This window comes from Pleurodeles waltl, unplaced genomic scaffold, assembly GCF_031143425.1.
Source record: "Pleurodeles waltl isolate 20211129_DDA unplaced genomic scaffold, aPleWal1.hap1.20221129 scaffold_58, whole genome shotgun sequence".
Taxonomy (NCBI): Eukaryota; Metazoa; Chordata; class Amphibia; order Caudata; family Salamandridae; genus Pleurodeles; species Pleurodeles waltl.
The window spans coordinates 2,041,690-2,062,202 of NW_027150290.1; the positions used below are offsets into that span (position 1 = coordinate 2,041,690).

General features: G+C 44.4%; 1 long non-coding RNA gene across 1 annotated transcript; it reads right to left on the reverse strand.

The window, feature by feature from the left end:
• Window positions 1-1,438: 1,438 nt before the first annotated feature.
• Window positions 1,439-20,339, reverse strand: LOC138278800 (uncharacterized). The gene is made up of 4 exons (XR_011200865.1): window positions 20,162-20,339; window positions 12,306-12,432; window positions 7,649-7,759; window positions 1,439-1,546 (listed from the first exon to the last, which is right to left on the reverse strand). It is a non-coding gene; the product is annotated as an uncharacterized lncRNA (long non-coding RNA).
• Between the last annotated feature and the right edge of the window lie 174 nt (window positions 20,340-20,513).

A 20,513-nucleotide genomic window follows, 5' to 3' on the forward strand; every position in this document is an offset into this window, starting at 1 on the left:
TTACAAGTTCAGAAGACTTTGACATTTGCATTTTTTGTTTACTCTGTAAAAATAGGCATTGCTGCAAGTGAGTGAAACTACTAAAGGAAAGAACGTCATGTTCAGAAAATCTATCCTCTCTTTAACACCTGTTCTGTGGGGTATCCTCTCTTAACACCCATTCTGTGGGGTATCCTCTCTTAACATCCATTCTGTGGGTATCCTCTCTTAACACCCATTCTGTGGGGTATTCTCTCTTAACACCCATTCTGTGGGGTAGCCTCTCTTAACACCCATTCTGTGGGGTATCCTCTCTTAACACACATTCTGTGGAGTATCCTCTCTTAATTCTTGTTCTGTGGGACATCCTCTCTTAACACACATTCTGTGGGGTATACTCTCTTAACACCTGTTCTGTAGGGTATCCTCTCCTAACACCTGTTCTGTGGGGTTATCCTCACTTTACATCTGTGCTGTGGGGTATCCTCTCTCAACACCCATTCTGTGTGGTATCCTCTCTTAACAACTATTCTGTGGGGTATCCTCTCTTAATAACTATTCTGTGGGGTATCCTCTTTTAACACACATTCTGTGTGGTATCCTCTCTTAACACACATTCTGTGGGGTATCCTCTCCTAATACCTGTTCTGTGGGGTATCCTCTCTTAACACCTGTTCTGTGGGGTATCCTCTCTTAACACACATTCTGTGGGGTATCCTCTCTTTACACCTGTGCTGTGGGGTATCCTCTCTTTACACCTGTGCTGTGGGGTATCCTCTGTTACACCCAATCTCGGGGGGTATCCTCATTTAACACATATCTAGGTGGGGCATTACTTTGGTTCAACGCCATGTCTCCTAGAGGCAGTTTTGCAAATCAAAACTGGCTGATAGGTTTAAAGTAACACCTACTAAGATTTAATAAAAAACAACCAAGTACATTTTTTAATATTGCCTGATCTGTACATCAGCTTTATTTCTGACATTTTAGTTGTTAAATTGTTTTCTGCTAATTACATTTGATATGAATTTGGACTTATATACTAACTTTAATGTTGTTTTGGTGCAACACTACATATGCCAAATGCACTTTTGTTTGAGGAATGCAATTGCTTGTACCAAACTACAAAAAGTAAGTTTAGAAGTCCTCACAGAAACCTTTTTTATGTTTAGGAACATGATTGTTTTCACAGTGCTTGAGTTCAGCCATAGCTTATATCAAGACTAAAGGCCTGACAGTCTAACAATCCAGTTTCCTGCAGAGGCACAACCATTTCTGCACAGGTGAATATGACACAGTCTTCCTGTGAGTCAGAGGTTTGTAACACTACAGGTGATACACACTATTCCACATTATTTGCACAATCTTGCTCTAGAAATTGTAGAGGGCTATAGTGGGTAATTTCCCAAGACAAGGATTCAGAAAGGCGGAGGTATTTTGATATTTCCAATATTCTTACCTCTACTAAGACAATCTTCTCTTTCATCTGTTTCCTGGGGGCTGTTCAGTTGGACATTTTCTTCTCTTTTTAGGATCAATAACTCACAATGGCTGGTGTTTGGGTCACCTAGTGTATAAATGTAACATAATTTCAATTTTCTGGAGACGATGTTAGTTCTTCGTTGAGGCCGTTACACTATGGGGGTCATTACGAGTCTGGCAGTCACTAGGCCGCAAAACGCGCAGATGGTGGTCGGACTGCCTGGGAACCGCCAGCTCCGCCAGGATTGGAGATCCCAGCGATCTGGAGGTGGTGGCGGTCCTAATCCATCAGGGCACTTGGCATGGGCAGTGCAGGGCCCCCTAGCCAGCACCATCGCTTTGCAGACAGTGAACATTGCGAGGATGATGTAGCCTGTTTCCCGCTATGCCAGCGAGTGGAAACTAAGGTTTCCGCCCATAGACCTAGGGGGAAACTCATAATAGGGCTGGGGGAGGTAGCCTGTGTGTCGGCGACCTCCCAGTCAGAAGTTCGGCAGAAGGTAAAAACCGTCCACTGAACTCATAATGACCCCCTATGTCTTTGCTCATTCTACTTGTTTAAAGTGGTACCTTTAGTCTCACTTCTGTACTGTTAAGTGATCTTGTGTTTGTGATAAATCCCCTCTGTAGCCATCGGAGAACCAAAGGCATTCAGACATACAATATGACAATCATAAAGCTTCCTCTGTTGAAACCTCATGAGCACAGAAGGCATTCATGCATGCATTAAGCACCCTCCTCTGTATATATTTAAGGACACAGGAAATTACGATAGTCAATAGGGACACATTCCTTTGTACACATCCAAGCGTGTTTAACCAAGATATTGAGTTCGAAATAGTCTTACCAGAATAGTGTTACAAGAATATTGTGATATCAAAAATATAGTTGACAGGAATATCTTAGGTAAGACTATATATTTTTTAGTGTGTGTTTTCAATGTAATTGTTAAAATGATTGTCATTGGTGTTTTCAATATTTTTGTAATAGTAGAGGTGGTATACATTTTTACTTGGTGTCTAGTAATAATGTTTAAGAGTTTTACTGACTTGAGTGGTTAACTTAAATTTTTTGTGTATTTTCTATGTTTTAAAAAATCGTGAACAAATAAATATGTGAGAAATGTGTATTGTATTAGTGTTACCTGGTAATTTTATTTTCAATTTGGAAATTTGTTTTTAGTAGTGGGATGTTTAAAGGGGAAAAGGATGGGGAGTTTATTAAAAAGATAGGCACCTTTTTTTAAAATGTGAAATAAAATTAAAGTGTTTTTTACAATAATATTGATTATTTTTTAATTAATATTTGTAATTCAATATTTTTATTTTGTTATGGTGTTTTACTTACAATTAATATTTCTAAAATATGATAAATAACATTTTTACTAATACATTTTAAACATTTTGTATATACTTCAAATATAAATTTAGTAGGCTAAGGTTGTGGTTCTTAGTTACTGGCCCAGCCCTAGCTAATGTCCTGCAGGCCAATGGTTCCCCACAATTCCTAAAGTGTGCAAGTAGTTGCTACCTTTTGACACATCACAGCTAGATTGTCACTGTGAACAAAATGTAATTCAGCAGAATATGTGTATAGTACACAATCTAGCACTGTATATTGTATTTGTTGTTTTTAAAAACTAATACAATACACGTTTATAAAAATATGTATTTATACATTTAATAAATTTACATTTTTAAATTATATCTTAAAGAAAATATATTTAACAAAAAACTTCTTACAAAATTATAGTTATATATTTAATGTTTTAATGGTGTATATTTATGTACTGTAAATACATTTTTGTATATATAATTTAAAATTTATTTTTTTAACTTTATTTCAATTTTCACAATTTCAAAAAAGTACTATAAATATAACTTATAAGTTGTAAAGCTTTTAGTAATTATTACAGTTCATATGCATATAATAAAAAATGTTAACGTTAAGTATAGATTTTAATATTTGACTCTCTAATATTTGACTCTTTGACTAACACATTTAGTTTACGTGGTAGTGAAATTTTAAAGTGTTACATTTCAGAACATTTAGTATATACATTGGACTGTTTATAGAATAGTTAATAATTTTAATGACCAAACCTTGCCCAATGTAGCTGAGATTTGAATGGGAGCAGTCACTATAGTCCTTTATTTACCAAACGCTTTTCCCAAAGTAGCATAGATTCAAGTGGAAATAGTAACTCTTTAATGTCAAACACATGGGCCTGACTTAGATCTTGACGGTATTACTGCAGTGGCGGCGGACCCGAGTACTCGGTCAAGTAGACAGGGTTCCGACCACCGAATTTAGATGTATTGCAGTTGAGCCGCCGACGGCCACGATGGAGTGCTTCTCCTAGTCGTCAGTCTGGTGGACTACTGTCGACCCAATTTAGACGTCACAGTTCTGCAGGGGGTGTACTGGCAGTGGATTGCTCACAGAGGGAGCCCGTTGTGGGAGGTAATGTACATTGTATAATGGCAGTGTATTTTGTATTTGTATTTTTTTATTTATCACATGTTCAGTCAGTAAAAACCATTACACGAAGAAAGGAGAGAGAAAGAAAAAGAAGGAAAAGAAAAAATAGAAAAGAAGAAAGAGAAAAGAAAAAAACAAAAGGCAAGGGTATCTTAGAATACAGTAATAAAATTCGATTTGCGTGAAAATGTTTCAGCTGAATTGCGGAGTACAAAGACTTTGCTTGCAGGCTGATTGTGCACGTTTGTCTCGCTTGTTCAGTCTCTTGAAGAAGGCACCCTAATTTATCCAAAAATGTAGCCAGTCTGCAGCTGAGTTGTACATCGTCCCCTTTAAAGCCTGCTTATATCGACGGTCTGCACCTACGTAGCCCTCTTTGGAGCCAAACTGGTCGTAGGAGCCTGTTACGAAAAGCTGTAATGCTTTTACATAGGCATATCTGATGGATCAGCGTTTCCGGAGCCAGCCCACATAGTCGACAGGTGTCCGGCATATTGACTCTCGTCCACCTAGGAAGATGGACACGTGTTGGAAGGCAGCCCATTCGGTATTTCATAAGGGCTGCTTTAATCCGTGGATTAACTGCTGCTCCCACATATAGCTGTGGGATTAGAGAGCCGTATGATGACAGAACCAGCCAGGCAGGGCTTCATTTCGATAAAGCCTCTTTTTCCTGAAGATGTGAGAGAGACTTGACACTTACTTTTGTTGCACGTTTGACAAGCTGATGTGAGCTGAGTTGGAGTAGTTGATCTACCAGGCCCAATGTTGTCAGGGAGGACTCGAGGTAGAGACAGAAGGCGGAGGTTGACTCCGAAGTCATTTCTGCCCAAATAAGAGCTTAGGGAGCCTTCTTTTGGTACCTTAAGCTTATGGATTAGGTTGATAAATGCCCCTTTCCTTGCTAGAGTCTGCCTAACCAGGCCAAATTCTAGGCGAACTTGGGCCGGTGAAACATAATTTGGTAAGCTGAACAACCTCTTGAAAAGCTTGGTGATCGTTTTGTCGAAGTGGTCGTTCCCCTGGCCTCTTAGAACTTCGCTGCCATATGTAATTGTTGGTATTATTTGGCTTGGTTGACCTTTAATAGCGGCAGGTAGGTTGAAGGACCAGTTGCTTTTTTAACGCTGTTGAATGCGAATGCAAGTGATATGGATTTCCGACTGAGGTACTCCAGGTGGGGTTTGAAGGAGCCATTGCTGTCAAGAAGAACCCCTAGGTGTTTGTATTCACGCACTATTTCAACCGTAGTGTTACCCAAGTACCACTGATGTCGCAGCCGCCCAGTCGTCTTAAAGGGCATGATTTTTGCTTTATTCAAATTAATGAGAAGAACATTTTTTCCAGAGAATTCAGCTGTTGCTGTAAGTAGCCTCTGCAGGCCTATTCTAGTGTGACTGAAAAGGATGATATCATCGGTGTACATCAAGCTTGTCATGGTAGTTTGCCCCAGCCTTGGTGAATGTGAGTTCACCTTGTCAACTCCGCCGGTTAGTCAGCCAAAAGTAAATTAAAGAGAAGGGGTGGAAGTACACACCCCTGATGCAGACCCTGAAGAGTGGGAATTTTCCTGGAAAGGTGCATCCCACCACACAATTTGACCCTCACCCAGGTATCTGTGTGGAGAAGGACTATTGCTTTCAACAACTGGGAGGGAATACCCCAACTTGTGAGTTTTAACCAGAGTTTCCCTCTGTCTACTCGATCAAATGCAGCTTTATAGTCTATAAAAGAAAGAAAGAGGGACTTCTTGGCACGTTGGCATTGATCAATTAATAGTGCGATGGACATAAGATTGGCAGTAGTGCCCACCCCTTTAGATCAGGTTGTTCATAGTAGCATAGGTTTCGAGCTCTTACAAGAGAATTCCTGCAAAGACTTGTGATTCGACATCTAGGAGTGCTACTAATCAGTAATTTGCTGGGTCGTTAGTTACACCCCCTTTGTAGATAGAGGTGATAGTTGAGCCTCTCCATGCTTGCAAGATGATGTTAGTAGCAAGAATGCAATTGTAGAGTGTCGAGAGATGTTTTGCCCAGAAATCTGGGTCCTCTTTGTACAGGGCGGCAGGAATACCATTGGGTCCCGGTGCTCCCTCATTCCGGCACTTAATAATTCTCATCCTCGCTGTTTCTGAGGAAACCGAAAAGTAGCTGAGCTGTTGTTTTGGAGAGCCGGTGGAGGTACATGCTGATGCTTTTGCCTCACCTACAGAGCGCTTGGTTGAAAGGCCAAAGTGGTGTGAGAGATGCTGATGCCAGGTGGGCTCTGAGATATTAATCATAGAGGATGAGTGTGTTGCAGAGCTTAGGCTGTTAATAAGCCTCTAGAACTGTGCATGCCGATTTGTCTTTGATGCGTGCAAATGTTTTGCTGCTAGCGCAGCTGCCTTGTCTCTTTGATGTGTCCATAAGTGGCCTCTGTAGGACTGTCTAGAGGTAGATACCAGCGCTCTCAGGGCCTCGTTCCTAGGTTCTTTCTGAAGACATCGAAGGGCGGAATTTAAGTTTGGTTTAAGTGTCTTTGTATACCTTCTGGATGAAGGGTTTTGTAAGCTGTGGGGTCTTGTTCCTTGAAGCTGCTGATGGTAGGATGCCAGAAGCTCTACTACAAACTCGTCCCAGGTTATTTGTGGTGCTTGCTCAGGGTCTGCGAGGTTTGATTTAAGGGGCCATAATCATTTGGCTGTCTCTGCCAGCGGAGGAGTGGTCTTAGAGGACCACTTAATTCACCTACTATTAGATATATATGTGGCTCGCTGCAACGCGTCTGAAGGTTCATGTTGTTCAATTGGGTGAGTAAAATGCAGCTCTTGCGGTAAGTGATCGCTCTCCCCTCTGCTTGTTAACTGAAATTTCAAAATTCGGCTGAAAGGGGGTAGGGATAAAATTGTGTAGTCTATTATTGATCGTGCTTTTTGATTAAAAAATATTAATGGGGAGGTTGGTCCGTACATTAGCGGCCGTTGGCAGGTCGGAGTCCCATTGCTTTAAGTTCTTTTATGAGTTGTTCCCCTAGTTTGTCCCCCTTGCAAGTTACAGGTAGAACTTGGTCCTGTATCTGCCAGAGAAAGTTCTGTGCCAAAGTGGCTTCGTCAGAGGGTTCTGATCTCAGCAGGTTCATGTTAAAATCACCGCTTAGGATCAGTTGAGGGCATGGAACATTATTAACTAGTTCTTCAATATTCTCTTTCAGCTGACGTGCAGCTTCTAATTTGTGAGTTTTTCCCGGTGGGATATAGATATTCATTAGGGCTAGATGGAGGGTGGAGGAGCCTTGAGTCACAGTGAGAACTGTCACAGGTTACTGCACGTTACTGGAGACGTATGATGGTGCCCCTTCATTGTTATTCTGAGATATGTGATGAGCCCACCACTCAAGCACCCAAAGCGAGCCCTCCTTGTTGCCTGGACATGATAACTCACAAATCCTGTACTTGTAGGAGGGGATTCTGTCCAAGTCTCTTGCAGCATTATTATCTGGAATGACGTTAGGTAGTTGAGTAGGCACTTGTCCTCCAGTTTGTCAAGTAGCCCATTAATATTCCAGGAACTTATTGCAAAATTGGACTTGTTCTCTTTGTTGCTGATGTTTGACCCATCCCATCATGGTTGCCGTGATCATATGCTCAGTGCGCTGGGTAAGCAGCTCCAGTCGTGCATGAAGCTGTCATTCTTACATCAAGGCTAAAGCACCCCTTACTTACTTGGGGAACATGTGACACTGTTTCTTCTCTCGGACTCATTGTTATCCAGAGGGTGGAGCAGTTGTGTTCCTTTCGTTCTCAATGAAAAGACAGTGCTAGCAATCAGAGGGCCTATTAGAGAAAGAAATCACAAATTAATAATGCTACAAGGGGCAATATACAATATTGAGCAGAATCTGCTGTTTGTCTTACACAACACATGTCCATCAACACACATTTATGGGTGGAGCGGATATTGAGCACAACACGTCAGGTACAGTCCAAAAATTCCAAGACAAAGTGACAGATGTGCACACCCTTACAATGTGAGCGAAGTCCTCACTCCCCTCACAAAACATAATGTGAGAGATGGACTTCTCTTCAGGAGAGACAGAGTGAGAGAGACGCTTGTGCTTCATGAGAGACAGAGTGGGTCATTATGACCCCTGCGGTAGGCGTTAATGTGGCGGTAGTACCGCCAACAGGCTGGCAGTCCATACTGCCACATTATGACACTGGCGGGTTGGCTGCAGCTAACCCACCTATTTACCATTCCTACCACCATGGCAGTAGCAGCCGCCGGGCCGGAAATAACAATCTCCCTCCTGGCAGCTGCTAATGAGCCTGCCTACCGCTATGGTTTTCATAGCGTTCACAACGCCACGAAAACCATGGCTGTAGGCCCTACCTGTGGCAGGGAATTCCTAGTAGGAGGCTCACCAACCCCCCCAAACACTCCTCAGATGACCCCTATCCAAGCTTCCCCCTTCCAATCCCTCAGCCCCCCCTTCACGCACACTCGCAGACATGCACTACACATACACACTCACTCACACTGTCATACACGCATTCATTCACGCATACATCCATTCATTCTTGCACACGCATTCTTACACGCATTCACATTTCCATTTGCACACACATTCTCCCACATGCATACACCCACGCACACAACACTACACACACAGTCGCATTCACGCACACACTCACACATTCATGCACTAAACCCCCCACACACACACAACACCCCCGCCCCTGTCGGAAGCCCTCCTTACCTGCATCCAGAGGGTCTTCTGGCAGGGGACGGGGCGCTGCTACCGCCAACAGGGCCCTCCAGCAGAACACCGCCAGGCAGTATCATGTGCCACGACATGGCTGGCACCGGTCTACTGGCGTGGCGCTGCTGTGGAGGGAATCCGGCTGTGGTCATAATTTGGCAGATGGATGGTGGCCACTGCTATGGTCTTTTGGTGGCCGTCGCAGCAGCAGTAGGCGGCTTATACCGCCATTGTCAAAATTAGGGCCAGAGTGTTTTCTGCGTATTATTCCTGGCTCTCTTGGCTGCTGCATGTATTAGTGGAGCAGGACACTGTCTGTCTAAGAAATGGATGGACAGAGTTTAGGACAGAGTTTTGTCGTGTTCATTGAATTTATGAACTTGAGAACAATTGAGTATGAACTGGCCAAATGGGAGATTGGCCCTCAGGGACTTGGGTGAAAGCTGTGGTACGAAAGTAAGGTGTTCTGTGCCATGGGTTTCTTATACAGTTCGATTTCCAAAAGGCCTGCTGAGGAATGGATCAAGAGGTCAAGGAAGGGGAGCTTCTCTTTGCTATACTCGTATGCGAATCTCAGGAAATTATTCTGAGAGTTCAGAATGTGATCGAAGTTGCGTCTCCACATCAGCTAACAAAAATATCTTCAATGAACCGCTTCCAAACCTTGATGTTGGAGCGGTATAGATTGCCAGGAGAGAGAACATGTCTCAAAAGCATGCATGTATACATTTACCAGACTGGGGGCGAAGGTGCTGGACATAGAGGTCCCAGAAGTTTGTAAATACAAGTGGTCTTCAAAACGGAAACAGTTTTCTTTCGTGGCCAGATGTGCACATTTCATGGTGAAAGAAACAGATGTAAGAAAGTAATGGGCAGTAGCCCGAATCATGGACTGTACAGTAGCAATAGTCTGATCTTGGGGAGGTATGTGTAGAGCGACTCGCCATCAAAAGAGATCAAGAAATCAGTCTCTGTGTCAAAGGCAAGGCCATTGAGGCTTTTGAGGACATCTTTAGTGTCTTATTGGTAGGTAGGCATCTCACGGACAAGGGGTCGTTAGAAGAAATCAACAAACTGGGACAGTAGTTTGAGTAAGGAACCAACGCCTGAGATAATAGGTCTGGTGGGAGGAGGCCGTTGTGGTTATTGAATTTTAGGGAGTGTGCAGAAGTGGAGTAAAACAGGGTCACTTGCAATAAGAAAGCCATCTTCCTTTAGCAACAGCTTGATAGTGGATTGTAACTGCTTGGTAGGGTCTCGTTTGAGAGGTGGATAGGAACTTCTCACACTCAGCTGCTTAAGGCATTTGGCTCTGTAAGTAACGGTGTCAAGGATGACAACTGCACCGCCTTCGTCAGCCGGTTTAATAGTAATAGTAGTGTCCGTGCTGAGAGTGTTAATGGATGACTGTTCCAGTTAAGAGAGTTTGTAAAATAGGGGTATGGCCTTTTTCTTGTTCCTCTCAAAATCTTTCAGTACTGCCTCTTCAAGGTCAATACCTCGTTTGGGGATCATGTGAGAGGGCGGGTTGAATGTGGATTTATTTCTCAAGTTCATATTTGGTTGCAATTCCCTGGTGTCGATCTCAGTTCTGTCTGTGAAGAAGAAATGCAGGCGTATTTTACTAAAGAACTGCAAGAGCTCTTTGTGTATCTGGAACTCATCCCCTTTTTAGCAACCTGGTTTCTAGAGGTACTGTAAACAAATAATTTCTCAACGTTGCACCACCCTAAACAGGTTAAAAATTCCAATTCATAGTATCAATCCATTTTAAATCTTCTCTTTATTCTTCTTTTTCTTTTTGAAATAGACACATATTCATAGCAGAAACAGCCAACGTGTTTCATTTATAAAACAGGACTTCTTCAGGGCTGTATTACAATAGATATAGATTTCTTACAATACAAACATAAATATATATACAACAACTTAAAGATATATACATACACACACACGTGAAACACCATATAGATAACTTACACAATGCCTATTAAGAGTACAAAAAAGACAAGGAAAGCAAAAAAAGACAGACATGTCTTTAAGTTGTTGTATGTATATATCTTTGTATTGTAAGAAATCTATATCCATGGTATTACAGCCCTGTAATGGACGAAAACCGTTGTATGGACGAAACCCGTTGGCTGTGTCTGCTATGAATATGTGCCTATTTAAAAAAGAAAATGAAGAAAAAAGAGAGGATTTCAATTGGATTGCTACTATGAATTGGAATTCAACTTGTTGATTTCTATTGAATCTCTAGTACATGTTAGGTGATAGGGGTTAGGTGCATGGAAATATAGCCTGCTGCCTTGTGTTTATATAATACTGGTTTCTAGAGGTGTTAGGACGTGGCTGCTGCAGTTAATGACACAATTATAATCCCCTCGTAGCAGCACTGTAAATTGTGTGTCCTGTGACAACAGCGGGCCTGAGACTCGAAAACCTGTGTCTGGTTCATGTTTGTGGCATAGATGCTCCCATTCATGAGTGGAACTTTATTTAGTCTCACTTGCATCAGAACGTATTAGCACGCATTGCCCCAGGGATTTGGATTTCGCCCCCAGATAAAGAATAGGAACACAGAGTCTTACAAGAGATACTGGGACTGGCAGAGTCATGCGGACACCAGCACTACAATACATTAGTTTAATCCTTGATGCCTGGTACTTGGCAGGGCTGACTTACACATTTACATGCGGCCTTAGTGACAGATAAAGGTGGCACGACAGATCAGGCTAAGGACCGATGCAGTGCTAACTGTTCAGATCAATTGACTGTGTCCGAATAAATGAGGGCATGTGAAAAAGTCAAGTAGGTATCCCCCATGGCAAAATTCAAGCAAGTATGGTTTCACTATTTACACAGAACCTACATGAGTCCAAACAAATGGACTAAGAAATACCCCGCCAGCCCTGCAGTTTACAGCAGATGCAAGCTTCCGTTTCTATCAAAATGTTCCTCTTTAGCGTGATGACACGAAGGAAACGCTTCTTAAATGAAGACCCGAAGGATGGCGCTCAGTATGATGTTGGCGGGGAGGTGGATTGCAATACATTGGGTGGCGTCTATAGCCCGACGGAAAAGCCTGGAAAGCAGACTTACTACAGTAGGCAATAGCATATGAGCAACTTACTCGTCCAGATAACAAACTACATCTCATTCGCTAATATTATTAGTTTAATGCAGACAGGAAGGTCCTACGCCCAGCCCTCCGCGAGCGGCTAATGCCCGGCCGCACTTTGGCTGTTCGCAGCATGTGGTTGGCTGCCGGGTTCTGCACCCCTCTTTCCGGGCAGCCAACACCCCCCACCACCACCACCCACCGTGCACAGCCTTTGTGTCGTAAGTATGCCCTAATTTACGACTGTCCCTGTCCAGTGGCCGCTTTTCCCATTTTACCACTTACAATCTTTAAGCATCCATCATAACCATGGCTGTCTCTTTTTCTGGAGTACCCACTCCACCTCAACATACCCAGATCATTACTCCTGGAAGAATGAAAGAGATAGAAAAAAGATAGAACATCAAAAGAAAATTTGCTCCCACAATTCTGCAATAATGCACACATGCAGCATCCGGAAAACAACGTTTCTTGGTACTGGTCAATAGTGCAACTTTACCCAGCGAGACCAGTGCTCGGTGAATTTCTTTCATCAGGTTCCCACAAAGCTCCTTCTGCCATTCTTGTAAAAGATTCCACTCCTCCTCTGAGAAACAGCAAGAAGCATCCCGGGAGGGAACCTGTGTCTGGAACAAAAACCTTGAAGTTTCTATCTCGTCTGCTGCACTCAGTGAAATCAAGAAAACTGTGACCCTGCATCCATCTTAATTACATTGAACTTAATGTTAACTTCCCACCACATTCTGTCCTCTTCACATTTAATGAAAGCAGAGACTGAGACACTTAGATCTGTTTCTTAAAGTTAAAAACATGTAATGAGTAAACTGACGGGGAGGGGCTGAAGACCACTTTAAATATAAAGACATAGATTAAATACTACATTTTAAGACTCAGGGCCTGATTACAAGTGGGTCGTTAAAGGACAATCCCCTCACAAACACTGATTTGCACAGGGATCGTAACTATAAACAATGAGGTGTTTATTCCATAAGTCAATATAGGAGGCGATAAAGTTTTGCTCCGTTAAATTTTGCATATGAAATCTGTAGGAAATTAATAAATAAAATGGCCTGCTATTTATCTGGGTATATTATTGTATGCACGCCTGTGCGTACATTTGTATGTATGTGATATTTGTATAGGACCAAAAGGCTCCAGCGGGCTGTACTGTGTCAAAGACAAGCCAACGATCAACAAGTGATTAGAGATGTGGCTGGGTTGTGGCTTGTTACTATACTGTGATGTAGTGTTCCTTAAAAAGCTTTGTCCTCAACTCTTTCCTAAATTGGAGCAGCCTTTGACCGGTCCTGATGGATACATGAATGTTGTTCAACATCCTTGGTGTAGAGAAGGCAAAGGACTGCTTCCTTGGTTTTGCTTTTTCACACTTCTTAGTCTCCAGTCTGATGATGTACAGGCTGTGGGTGTGCTGAAAACAACAGTGACGGTGAGCTTGTCTGCAAAATAAGCAGAGGTGTTATTCATGATGGCTTTGTAAATGATGCATCCGGTTTGAAGATGTTGTGGCCCGGCAAGTGGAGCCAATGTAATTCCATCAGGATGAGCCTGATCGGGTTATGTTACAAGCATTTGTGATCATGCTATCAATTGTGAGGGTGTCCTAGCACTATGCTCCTGCTGGAGCGAAATCTGTCTTTAGAGGGGTTTACTTCAAGAGACAAGCCTTCAGCCTATTACGTAACTCAAGAAGTGAGAATGAGGCTCAGATGTGACGAGCTAAGTCATTCCAGGCTTTAGTAGCAAATATGTGAGCACGCTCGGCCTTTGGCTTTGCTTCTGTGTATGCGTGGGATGTGTGCGAGTAGCAGTCAGACACAGCAGAGATATCTGTGTGGATGGCCGGAGGTGATGCTACTGTTTAGGTAAGCAGGAATAAGGTTGTGTAGTGCCTTGAATGTATGTCTAAGGGATCTGAAGTGAAGTCATATGTTTATAGGAGGCCAGTGGAGCTCCCTGAGGTGTGGTGTGTGTGTGGGAGTTTGATTATCAGCCTTGCTGCTGAGTTCTGGATGGATTAAAACCTTCCAGTTCATTGTTTGAAAATTACGGCAGTGAGGGTGTTTCACAGTGCAGTTTGCTGGTGATGAGAGCATGGGTGACGGTCTTCATGGTATGGTTGGGGAGCCACTTGTAGATCTTCATTACCATTTTCAGGGTGCAGTAGCACGATGCTGTGATGTCCTTCACTTGCCTCTTTATATCCAGTTTGTTGTCTTTGATGATCCAAAGGTTCCTGGCATAGCTGCTGAGTGAGGATGTAGGCTCTAGTTCGGCACCACAAGTTAGAATTCCCAGGTAAGGTGCTGCAGCCGAAGACTACTACGTCTGAACTGTTGGTGTTGAGCTTCAGATAGTTAGACTTCATCCATTCGTCATGCAGGTGGTGATCGTGCTTCTTGTGTTGGGGGCCTGTCTGAGAGGGAAATGATCAGTTGCAAGTCATCAGCGTAGGAGAGGATGCTGATGTTGTGTTCTCAGGTGATGTTGTCCAGCAGAACCATGTATACGTTGAAAAGCATGGGGCTGAGAGAACAGCCTTGTGCTACTCCACAAATTACTTTGCAGGTTACCTAGGAATACAGTGCCAGGCTGACAGCTTGTGTTTTCTCAGTTAAGGAGGAGCAGATCCAGCGGGGGGGGTCCTTGGATGCTGATGTTAAGCAGGTGCCTGATGAGGCTAGGGTGTGAGATGGTGCTGACAGCTGCTGAGAGATCCAGGAGGATGAGGGATATAGATTCTACTCTGTGTGGCATCATGCAGATGTTGTCTGTGGCACCCATGAGTGACGCTTCCATGCTGTGGCTGGGCCTAAAACTAGATTGAGTGATGCCAAAGTGTTGATGGTTGTTGAAGTGGTTGGTGAGGAATAGGTTGATTAGCTTCTCTGAGACTTTGGCCAGGTATGGTAGAATGGAGATGGGCCTGTAGTTAGTTGGACAGTGTGGCTGGGTCTGCGGATGGCTGTTTGAGCAGGAGAGTGATGGTTTCCAAGTGTCCAGGATATCGGCTGAGTCGGTGGAGCCATTGAGGTTGATAGTTAAAGCTTCGCTTTTAGGAGGGAGTCATTTGGTGAAAGTGTGGTCTCTAGGTAGGAGTCAGGGGGAGCCTGAGTGGACTGTCTTGAAGGTAGCATTTGTTGAGTCTGAGTGATGGTGCTCCAGGAGGTCAGGGTGTGCTCCCCAGTGAGGAGTTGAGTGGCCTGGGTGATGGGGTCTGGTTGCGGCCAAGGTTTCCACAGATGAAGGCAATGTTGTTGCGGAAGAATTCAGAGAGTTTGTCACAGAGGTCTAGTGAGGGGATTACAGTGGGAGGCAGCTGACAGGGCAGTGAACTCCTTGACAGTGGTGATAATCTTCCTGCAGGCATTGATATGGTCTGTGATAGTTGTACTTTTGTCTATTGGGATCAACTAGTGTCTTTGTCTGTGGTCTCTTGGGTGAATCTCCACCTATGCTCCAGTTGCTTGCAGTGTCTCTTGTCAGCCTAAGATCTGAGTACGCTGGTCCAGTCGGTTTCTGTGATTTTGTTCCAGCTCGAGTGGGCAGTTCCGATGATGCAAGATGTGGGACATGAATGCTGAAGCTGATAAGCCAATTGTCTGTCCAGGTCAATAGTACTGTCTTATTGACTGTGATGCTGTGGAGGGAGGTGTAAATTGGGACACAAGATGACCAGCAACATAGGTCAGTCTGGTAATGTGCTGAGTGAGCCCTGGGTTTCCGAGGGTTTCTAGGAAAGCTATGGAGTGTGGGTCAGCATGGGCGTCTAGGTAAAAGTTCAGATCACCTAGGAGGATGAAGGTGCTGGCATCGATGATGCGGGGTGTATTGAAGTCTGTGAAGTGTAGTTGGAGCAGGGCCACAGAGGTCTGCAGGGTTTGGATTCCTCATAGGCTGAAGTAGGCTGTGGTGTGGAGCTTGAATGTGAGTTCCATGTAGCTGGCGGAGGAGTCCCTGGTGGTAAAGCAGATGATTGTGTCCTAGAGTAGGATGACGAATCTGCCTCCGGGCTTGTTCTGGAGGTCCTGCCTAACAATCTTGTAGTTGTCTGCAATTGCTGTGGCAGTGTCTGTTGCAAAGGTTCAATCAAGTTTCCTTGAAAAACAGAATGTCCAGTGAATATTCATGCAGTAGGTTCCAGATTTCTGTAGCATGCTTGGTGAGTGAAGGAGTGTTGAGGCTGGTGTCATGGGATACCTTTGTGTTGAGTAGAGAGACTCAGGTATCATAACCCTACTCGCACTGCAGGACATCACCTGGATCCAATCTTCACCACCAGTGACAGGATCACCTAAAACTTCCATCTCACTGCTGACATGGAATGCCCACTCCATCATAAACTTGTAAATTACCACAGCGCAAGATAACGCACCCACAAGCATCAACCTACCCAGTCGGACTTGGAACAAAGTAACAGCGGCAGACTGGCTTAACAACTTTAAAACGTAGCAACCCAACACCACCAACAACCTCGACAACAACATCACCAACTTTAACAAATGGATCATTAACTTTGCAGACTTTCTTATGCCCATCAAAAGCATCAAATAAAGAATAGACGACAAACAAGCCAACTGGTATACAGAGGACCTCAGAGAATCGAAAGTCTACTGCAAGCAGCTATAAAGAAAATAGAGATCCAACCATGATGCCAATGCCAGAACCGCCTTCACTAAGACACTAACACCAACTTCTAGGAATCGAAGAATGAAGGATACTAACCAAACTATTAGAGGCGAGCACCAACAGCTGCAAGGAGATTTTTACAATTGTCAAAGAGTTCACCACCTCAGAGGCCACAGCCAACACCATCACTCATTCACAGGAGCTCTGTGACAAGTTATCAAACTTCTTCCACAGCAAAATAGAAAAGTTCTACAGCAACTTTGACAATAACCAGCCCCCAAAGATCTGATCACACACCTGACCACCACAAACCGATACGAACACCTGACTAAATGGAAAACTGTAACTGAAGAAGGCACTGCAGCAATCATGAAAACAGCACACTCTGTGGCACCTACAGACCCATGACCCCACCACATCTACAACATGGGAGGATCACCAATCAGCAGAGCCCTCACTCACATCATCAAGACCTCCATCAAATCTGACACATTCCCAAAAGTCTGGAAGCATGCAACAGTCAATGCTCTCCTAAAAACTAAAATATATATATATATATATAGATCTATATATCGCCCAACCTCAGTGAGCTGAACAACGTTGGTCCCATCTCTCTGCTTCCTTACCCAAGCAAAGTGTCACTAGCCACCTCAAATACAACAACCTACTGGACCACACCCAATCAGGATTTTGAGACAACGGCACTCATTGTGGAAATAAACAACATCTGCGTTATACTGGACCAGGGAGAAGCTGCAGCCCTCATCCTACCCGACCTCCCAGCAGTCTTCGATACAGTCTCCAACAACACCAGTGTCAGAAGACACCACAAGACAGGCTTCCAAGGACAACCCCTTAAATAGATCGGATCCTTTATCACAGAAGGAACACAAGGATTCAGACTACCACTATATACACTGGATTCCAAGCAGCTGATCTGCGCAGTCTCTCGGGGTTCTTCACTCAGCCCAACTCTGTTCACCATCTACATGAACCCGTCAGCAACATCATCAGATACAAAGGCATCACCATCATCCTATGCCAATGGCACACAACTTATTCTCTCTCTGACAGACAAGTCCACCATTGCTAGAACCAACTTTTCCAACTGCGTAAACAACATAGCAGACTGGATGAGATCTAACTGCCTGAACCTCAACTCCAACAAGACAGAAGTGCTAATCTTTGAAAACAAGAACTATCCATGGGACTCCAAGGGGTGTTCAGAGCTTGGACCAACTCCCACTCTGACTGACCATGCCAGAAACCTAGGACTCATCCTGGATGAGAAGCTCAACATGACAGCGCAGACCAATGCAGTCAGCTCCTCCTGCTTCCACATTCTTCTCATACTCTGCAAGATATCCATATGGCTACCTCTAAACACCAGACGCACCATCAGGTGCCTGGGGATCTGTTCCTGAGCCCTCCGCTGCCAGGCGTCAGCCAGCGGAGGGCTCAAGAAAAGAACAAACCTGCTGCTGCTCTGTGGGCTTAGGTGAGAATGGACCCCCAGCAAGGACCCTGCAAACTCCCACCCTCCCAACACCCACCATGGCCTGAAAGTAATAGCCCAGCTGGGGATGACACTGCTTCTGAGCCAGGCCTCACTGGGCAGGGGGCCGAGGTGAGAATGCCCTAAGGGCAGGGCCACTGAAATTATGCAATGGTGTGGCTGCAGGGATTTTTTGCATAATTTCAGATTTGACAAATTTGCCACATAATCCATCATCTGCTACATATTCTGCAGATTTTAACAAAAAAAATTGTTTCCAGCTCAAACCGTTCAAAAGTTACTAAAAATACAGCGCATGCATTGACGCTAAGTGGAAGGCCATTTGCAGTTACATTTTTGTTACTATATTGCTATATTTGGGTGTTACACTGGTACTAATGAGAGACAACAATGCCAAAACAATGTTAACAGGTTTGAAAATGACAAATTATGAAGTAATACTGTGCAAAATGTGCTGCCTTATGCCACATAATTTGCCTTTTTTGTTGCATAATTTACTCAACTCTCCTGCATAATTTGGCCCTCCCTTGCCACATAATTCCAGTGGCCCTGCCTAAGGGCCAGAGCAACACCTGGACCTCAGCCTTAGTTTGACAGCATGGCAGGGAAGTGTCCATGATGCTGGTGCCATATTACAATGGTCTGACAGGGAAAACCGGCCCACAGGTGACCCTGAGGCACCGGCTCATCACCCAGTGCCCCACTGCCTGCCATCCCAATCCAAGCCTGAGTGGCGACTTTACTCAAGGGCTGACCTTCTGTGAGCTGGAGCCTATCACTAACTGCAGCCAGTACGTGCCTGGCCTCCTACTCCCTCGTACTGTCTGCCAGGCATCACGAGATATGCCTGAGTTTGTGTTGCCAACACGATCCCACTCCTAACCCCATGCAGCGTTGCATCGGGGCAGTGCTGTGTGGTAAGTACAGTGCAAACGCTGCCCATGTCGCCCGGCCCAACAACAAGGAACGATGGCGTCAGGTGCTCATTGCTCGTGTTAGTGTGCACTCCAATCCATCCAATCCACCCCACTCCAATCCATCCACTGCTTTCCAATCCACCCCACACTACTCCGACTCACCCCAACTACAGTGTAATCCATCCCACTCCAATTCACCCCATTCAAAATCACCCCAATCCACCCAACATAGTCCTGTCACTTCAGTCCAATCCACCCATCCCGTGTAGTCTTATCCCTTTACTCCAGTCCACCTCACCCCATTTCAATCCACCCCACTCCAATCAATCCACTCCAACCCACCCCACTCTACTCCTATCCAACCCACTCTACTCCAATCCAATCCAGCCCACTCCAGTGTAATCTGCCCCACTCCAATTCACCCCACTAAAAATCACCACAATCCAACCCAACCTAGTCCCATCACTTCAGTCCAATCCACCCATCCCGTCCAGTCTTATCCCTTTACTCCAATCCACCTCACCCTATTTCAATCCACCCCACTGTACTCCAATCCAAACCACCCACTCTACTCCAATCCGGTCCACTTTCTCAATCCACTCGAAGCCATTCCACCCCACGCCACGCCATAACACTCTCTGCCACTGAACCACTGAACTCTACTCTCCTCCCCTCAACTCTACAACAATGTACTCCTCCCTACTAACACTTCCCTTCCCCACTCCACAACACTCCACGCCACTACCTTTTAGCCATGTTGAACAGAAGCCACACTGATGTACAACAGGGCAGAAAGACAATGCTAAAACCAATAGCTCTTGTACAGGCGAGACCCGTCGGCTGTGCCGCTGCTTGTTTGAAGTATCCTGGCTGGGAGCTATCGCGACCCTCTCACCTAAAAGCAATGGAGGAAACAACGGCGCACAGCTTGTCTCCTCACAGGTACTTGTGAGGGATGTTTTTGGCTTTGATCAGCCCCTGCATGTAGGACACGTACAGCACTGTAAGAACTTTGGATGTGTTGATCCTCCCAGTATTCACACAAGTTAGGATTTAAATACCACTATTTTGTTTTATTTCTTTTATAGCGCTTCTCATCCCAATGGAGGGTGTAAGAGCGCTTATATCACACGTACTAATTATGTAGAGACAATAAATCATGAGTGTAAATCAATGTACAGGATGTACTGTGACTTACAATCTATGAACTGCAAGTAACAGAGGATCTCAGTGTTGAAAGCAGTGACCCACTCCCCATTCACAGGAAATACCAACCTGTCATCTCTTGTTACATAATGTGCTGTGCAGGAGACTTTTAACCCTCTATGATACTTTCATTCAGCACTGGGACTAGAGAAAACACTGATATCTCTGCAGCGGGTGCGTTAACCCACAGAGTTATCTCACCATGATGATTAGTCCCTGGCACACAGGCTCAACAGCGGGTACACTTATCTCCCGGGCATGCGCAGTAAAGAGAGCGCGTTATATAATGGGCATGCGTGGTAAAGACACTAACATCTCATAAGGGCTTAGACACTACACTTATCTCATGAGGGTGCGCAGTAAAGACTACACTTACCCAAAGAGCATGCGTAGTAAAGACAGGACACTTATCTCATGAGGA